Source organism: Propithecus coquereli, unplaced genomic scaffold (genome assembly GCF_000956105.1).
Source record: "Propithecus coquereli isolate 6110/MARCELLA unplaced genomic scaffold, Pcoq_1.0 Scaffold1, whole genome shotgun sequence".
Lineage (NCBI taxonomy): Eukaryota > Metazoa > Chordata > Mammalia > Primates > Indriidae > Propithecus > Propithecus coquereli.
In genome coordinates, this window is record NW_012133857.1 from 19,193,192 (window position 1) to 19,199,918 (window position 6,727).

Below are 6,727 nucleotides of genomic sequence, written 5' to 3' on the forward strand. Positions count from 1 at the left end.
AGAACAACAAAAAGGAAATCAAATCACATAATGTACATTATGATTATGATTATTAATGTACATGCAAACATTTTATTATTTTAAAGACCTCTCCAATGCGTGGCACTACTGTTACGTTGGGGCATTTACATCAGTTGAGAGCACACTGAGCCCAGTTGTCAAATCAAATGCCCAACCGCGCCTTAAAGTCAGTGGACAGTGTCCCTCACTCTCTCGCTCTTGGTCCCTCCCAGGTCTATTCTTATCTCCCCTTCTCCCTGGTGTGGGGGAGGCGCCATCTCCTGAGCCCAGCTGGCAGTTATGATAAGCAGGTGTCAGGAGTTTGAGAATGACCTTGCCCATCAGCTGGTGGGAACCATGCAGACAAGGAAGTCACTGTGTCACTGTCTGCTGGGTCCCAGCCCCTGAAACAAGGCACAGTGAGGCCTGAGGGAGAGAGAGGGGAAAGCTTTCTCACACACACACACACACACACACACACACACACACACACACACACACACACAGAGGGGAGTCACCCCTGACAAAAGGAAATCCGCATAATGTCACCCAGAAGAGTGAAACTGCCACTGACGAGCAAAACAGAAAATCTAATAGTGAGGGTGTGTTGAAGTGTTTCCCAAACAGAGGTAAACAAAAAAGACTGATCCTTAGAACATCCAGGGGAACGTCTGCATTCTACGTGTGCAGTTGGCCAACTCCGTTAGCAGAGAGCGGGCGGAGGTGGGGGCTGGGGAGGGATGTATATTTACCGAAAGCTGATTCCAGCGCCCAGAGAGCCAGGGCTGTGTAAATGGCCGTTACTGTACCAGCCGCTGGAAGGGGTCCAACACCCAGGACATGCTCTGGGAAGAAAGAGAATGTCCACTAACCCAGTTTCTAATTAAATGTGGGTTAACTGGCACTGTTCCCTGCAGCTCAAGGGGCCAATTTAGAGCTGAAAGGAGTGTTTTTCAAAATAAAAATGCAGAGCCCGCCAAGCTAGCGCCTTTTATTTTCTCACATCCTTTCAGTTGCTCAACTTGACCCAGTGCTCATTGGGTTGACTCCTTGGTCCTTGGAGAAACAAACCCTTCCCTCCTCCCACCAGCTCCACGTCTGCAAGGCTAGAGACACCCCCTTGGCACACATCAGATTGGACTCCATTCCTCCTTTCTCATGGCGTGGTCACTGCTGCCAAAGGATGAGTCACCCGTGAAAGCCACACATTGTCCCCAGGGGACAAAAGGCTGGACCCAGGAGAGTGGCCCATTCACACTTCTCCAAGAGCTGACCAACCTCTTTCTCCTCTTTCTGCAACTTCCAGAGGATGCTGCCTGATGCTGGGGGAACGGTTAGTCTCCTCTTCCCAGTTCCCATCACTAACATGAAAGAGAGGAGAAACAGGCTTGGGAAAAACCCTCAGTGAAGAAAAGCAAAGAGAGAGAGCCCACACAGCAGTTACAGCTGTGAACACCAAGGCAAAACTCATTCAAGATGTCTAAAGGCCAAAGAGAACTATAGATCAATTTGTTGGTAATAATGATGTCATGTTTATTGAACATCCACTAAGGCACTGGGCTAAAGAAGTATGTTATGTGCATTATCCCCTTCATCCTCAGAACTACCCTATAAGGTAGGTCCTAGTATGAGCCTCATTTTACATGCAAGGAAAGTACAGCACAGAGAGGTTAAATAACCTATGCAAAGTCACGCAACTGGTTAGTGGCACAGTCAGGATTGAACCAAAGCAGTCTAGCTCCAAAGCCTGTGTCCTCAAATACTATGCTATCACTAATTAACAAACTAATTGACAATTATAAAATTAAAATTATGCTGAAGTGTTGATATTTGGGAGGAAGTTGTGATATTTTACTTTTATGTCTGTCAAGTCTCGCCACCCCTCCACCACAAATGCTATAACCTAGCTTTTCAAGTACACAGATAGCATCTGCCAGGCAGTAACAGATATCATCCTGTTACTCCTTATGAGATCGGTACGAACATTATCCCGTTTACAGATGAAAACACCAAGCTTCAGGGAAGTTAACATCCTTGCCCAAGGTCATAAAACAGAGAAGGAATCTGAACCCAGGAATGTCAGATTCCAGCATCTATATTCTTTCTATTACATATGCCATCTCTCAAAGAATTTCAAGATTTTCCAGAAAAAAAATTAAGACTATCATGAAATGAGGGGTGAGAAGGTAAGAATGACCACATCCAGTGATTAAGCCACCTGGATTTACCAGGCGGTAGGGGCCACAGTGGGTGGCTGGCCTATAGCCAGGGACAGTCCACCCAGCCTCCAGCCTGCATCAGACATGGATGACCTTTGGCAAATCCCTTCTCTCTTTGGACCTCGGTTTCCTCGTTTGTAAAAGAGGAACAGAGAGCAAGGGGGTCTTCCTGTGCCTTGGTCAGACTAGGGGCACTCCCAGAGGGCTCTGCAGGCAGCTGTTTCTCCTCTGTGGATGGCAGCTTCCCTCCTCCCTTCCCGGCACAAGTCTTCAGGAGCAGGTTTCTCATTTTGTCCCTGGACCCAGATCTGTGCACGCAGGAGAGAGTTATCAGGTACAGCTTGAGGCCAGGCAATGACAAGGAAATCACAGTCCGTCTCAGCCTTGGTGTGTTGCTGGGGAGGAGAAGAGGAATGGAGGGAAGGAAGGGAGGCTAGAGAAGAAGCTGGATTGGGGGCAGCTAGAGGATTTGAACAAGTGCTACTCCTTAACCTGGGAGGTACAAACATACGGGGAAACTCACTGAGCTTGCCCCATTGGTTGGCACATGAGCCGGATATACTTACACCTCGATAAAGATTAAAAGAAAAAAAAGTACTTGAAGAGATGACAGATCATATCAGGCAAGATTTTGTCAAATTAAAATTTTGCTACTATAAATGCTCTACATAAAATATTTAACATCCCATCAAAGACACCCTTTTAAAAGTGCCTACCTTCTAAGTTCATTATGAAAAGGGAACAATACAGAATTACCAAGACGAATTTTTTTTTTTTTTTAAAGACAGAGTCTTGCTTTGTCACCCAAGCTGGAGTACAGTGGCTAGATCATAGCTGACTGCAGCCTTGAACTCCTGGGCTCAAGCAATCCTCCTGCCTCAGCCTCCCAAGTAGCTGGGACTAAAGGTGTGTGCCACCACACCCAGCTAACTCTTTAATTTTTTGTAGAGACAGGGTCTCGCTATGTTGCCCAGGCTGATCTGGAACTCCTGGGCTCAAGTGATCCTCGCCACCCTTGGCCTCCCAAAGTGAAGGAATTACATGTGTGGGCCACTGCACCTGGCTCAAGACAAATTATCATGTTTGACTAGGAGGTCAGGGATGAGGGTGAGCCTGAGGAAATCTCTCATTCAACAACCAAACGTCAAGACACCCAGCTAATGCTTTAACTCTCCACTTCTATTTCTATGCCTGACTCAGTGGAACAAGTAAAGCCCCGAATTTCAGATAGGGACTTAAAATGTTGATTCTGTCACTGATTTGCAGGGCCCTTGTGTTGAGTCAGGAATCCTAGCCCCTTGCCACCTCCCCTCTCACCTATGGAAGAGGACAGTGAAGATCACAAAAGAAAGGGGGCTGCTGGCCCAAATGGCGTGAACATCTGGGGTTTCTGCCACCCAGCATCCAATTCCCTGCGTGTAGGTCATAGCACCTGGCCTTCCCTTTCAGGGACCACCTCTCCCCTACTCTCCATCCGTGAGTCCAGATGAGACTGACTTTCATCCTTCACTCCCAAATTCAAGAGTTCCAGGAGAGAGTATGAAGCCCAAGCTGAACAAATCTGAGTTCACTCAGGAAGTTTTGTTGGAAAAAGTGGGAATGATAAGCTTTCATTCTACAGCTGGAATCAAATGTCAGCCTGCAGCTTCTGGGTGGTATCACATGGAGGAAACCTTCCTGGGAATGACGCCAACACAGAAGAAAGTAGAGCCAAGAGAAGGACAGAGTGAAAGTGAGGCCTAATAACACTGGGCTCCTGGATCCAGCCATGCCTGAAACCATCCAATCCTAACTAATAGAACCATTGCATAGAATTACAAGATCTCCAAGTTACAAGGGGCAATGGAGACTATCCGTCCAGCAGGATTTTATACATACTAAGCATTCAATAAATCTATGTTGGCCTAATGAATTAATAATTTGTTTATTCTTCTAGCTTCGACTTCTCAAACTGAAGGAAATCTATTCTGTCAGGATTACTCTAAGCCACAGGATAAACCAACCACATCTTCACGGAATATTAATTTAAATGATAGAAAGCAGCTTAAAATTCTTTTTTATATAAAAACATACAGATCATAACCAAACATGGTTCATCCCAGGAATGAAAGGATGGGTCAATATTAGGAAATCTATCAATATAATCCATTTTGTTAACAGGGTCAAAAGAAAAAACAAAAACAGATAACTCCTTAGATGTCAATCTTGTTAAATTCCAACATTTATCCCTCTACTTAAAAGAAAAAATCTCTTAACAAAATAGGAACAAAAGGAAACATCCTTAAGAAGTCTATAGCTCAAACTGAGAGCCAGTATGACATTTCATGAGGAAACATTAGGGCCCCCCCGTTGAAGTCAGTACAAGGCAAGAACGACCCTAGACACCATCATTGGTTACTATTACTCAGGAAGCATTTGCCAATTCGATTAGACAAAAGAAAAACATTTCACCAACTGGAAAGGAAGAGGAAGCAAAATTTTATTAATTTGCAATGATATAATTATGTGCCTGGAAAAATCCCTCCCTACAAAAATGTAATAATAAAATAAGATCTGAAAAACTATTAGAACAAACAGGACAATTTGATAATATTAATCAACATTAGTAAGAGAAGTTATTAATCAATAGCTTTCTTACAGACAAGAAGAGGAAACATGAATACATGATGGTGATCCAGCTAACATAAATAATTATTCTACAAACGTATTCCTTCTTGTGCTCTGCCACCTTCCTTCTTTTTTGCCTGCATGAATTTTGGTGAAATGCTTGAAACGCACAGCTATAACCACAGACACCACCAACCAGGAGCTTATTTTGCCTTGGCTCAACCATCTCTGGTGACTGGGAATCCATTTCCTGAGACTGCTCACTGCCCAGTCACCTGAGGAAGCCCAGCAGGTCCCTCTTTCTGCCAGCAGAGGAAGAGGAAATTCATCTCTCAAGATTCGCCCCTCAGTAACAGGGCGACCAGATGGATCTACACACACACACGACAGTGTTGTCATCACATATCTGTACCAGCTGGCATGCTGCTCCTCCCCCAGGCTAAGCCCCTCCTTTCCCCTGGGCCTTTGCACATGCTGTCCCTTCTGCCTGCCATGATTTTCCTTAAGATGACTGCAGGGCTTTCTTTCTCTCTCAACATTCAGGTCTGTGCCAAATGTTATTCGCTCAAAAAAGCCCTCCCTGTATCCCTATCTAAATTCCACCCTTTTACTCTCCACCCCTTCGCTCTATTTTTCCTCATAGCATGCATCACCGCTAATGTTGCTTGATATGTTTGTCTGTTTATAGTCTGTCTCTCCCACCAGAAGGTATGCTCCATCAGGGCAGGGACCACTATGTCAGTTTCATCTACTGCTGTATCCCTCACCCCAAACACAGTCCCAGACACACAGGACGGGTTCAACAGATGATGGTTTTATGGATGGATGGGTGGATAAATGGATGGATGGATGGATTCCTTCAGTCCCCAGATCCAATCTCAATTCTACCATCTGAATATTTTTCATTATTTCTACCTCTCTCCATTGATATCCAAGCTATCTACCCATTCTTTCTCAACAAGTATTTATTACCTCTATTATCTCTTTCCTCGATGGCTACAATACAGCTGGTCTCTCCCCCCTGAGTTTGGCCTCACTCCAAATTTTTTTCCCACTCCAGCCGGAGGTCTTTTCTCAGAATGCAGATTTGATCATGTCATTCCTCTACTTAAAACACTTCAGTGGCTGCCTGGGACCCTTGGACAGAGTCTAAGTTCTTCATTACCAAGGCCCAGAGGCCCAGTCCTCCCAGCCTGGAGGCCTCTCAGTCCCCTGTTACATTCCATGATCCAGCCACCCTGAACTGCTGTCTCTTCTTCCAGCACAAGACATCCCTCTGCACTCAGGGCCTTTGCACATACCACTCCTCCCACACGGCTCCTCCTTCCCTGCTACCCCTCTCATATGCTTCCATTTTCTGTTACCTCCCCTGGGAAATGTTAGGTCCACTCTGAAGTCCCCACAGCTTCTCACGTCTCCCTGTCATACACTTAGCACCCCGGGAATGGCTTGTTTAGGTCTGTGCCCTCCTGGACTGTCAGGTTCACAGGAGCTGGTCTGTGGCATTCACAGCACCCAGCACAGTGCCTGGCACCGAGCAGGCACTCGAGAGAGACTTCTTTGACTTTAACTTAAATCCTGCCTTCTCCAAATTGGCACAGGGTTCGTTCTTTGTGTCACATCTGATGTTGCTTTTGGCACCTCGATTCACCATTCATGCTCCCTCGAGACAACAACAACACACGAGTACATGCTCGCACTTGCGCACACACACTCGGGAATCCATCACTCTCCAACACTCCCCTTCCGCCACCACATTCTAACCTTAAGATCTTGTTTCCCACCTAAATGTTACAGGCAGTGTGGGAACCCCCTACGTCAAGAACACTCTACTCACATTTGACCTGGATTTACCAAAAACAGAGAGATGTCAATAACACTGGGGGGCTTTCTCTGAACTA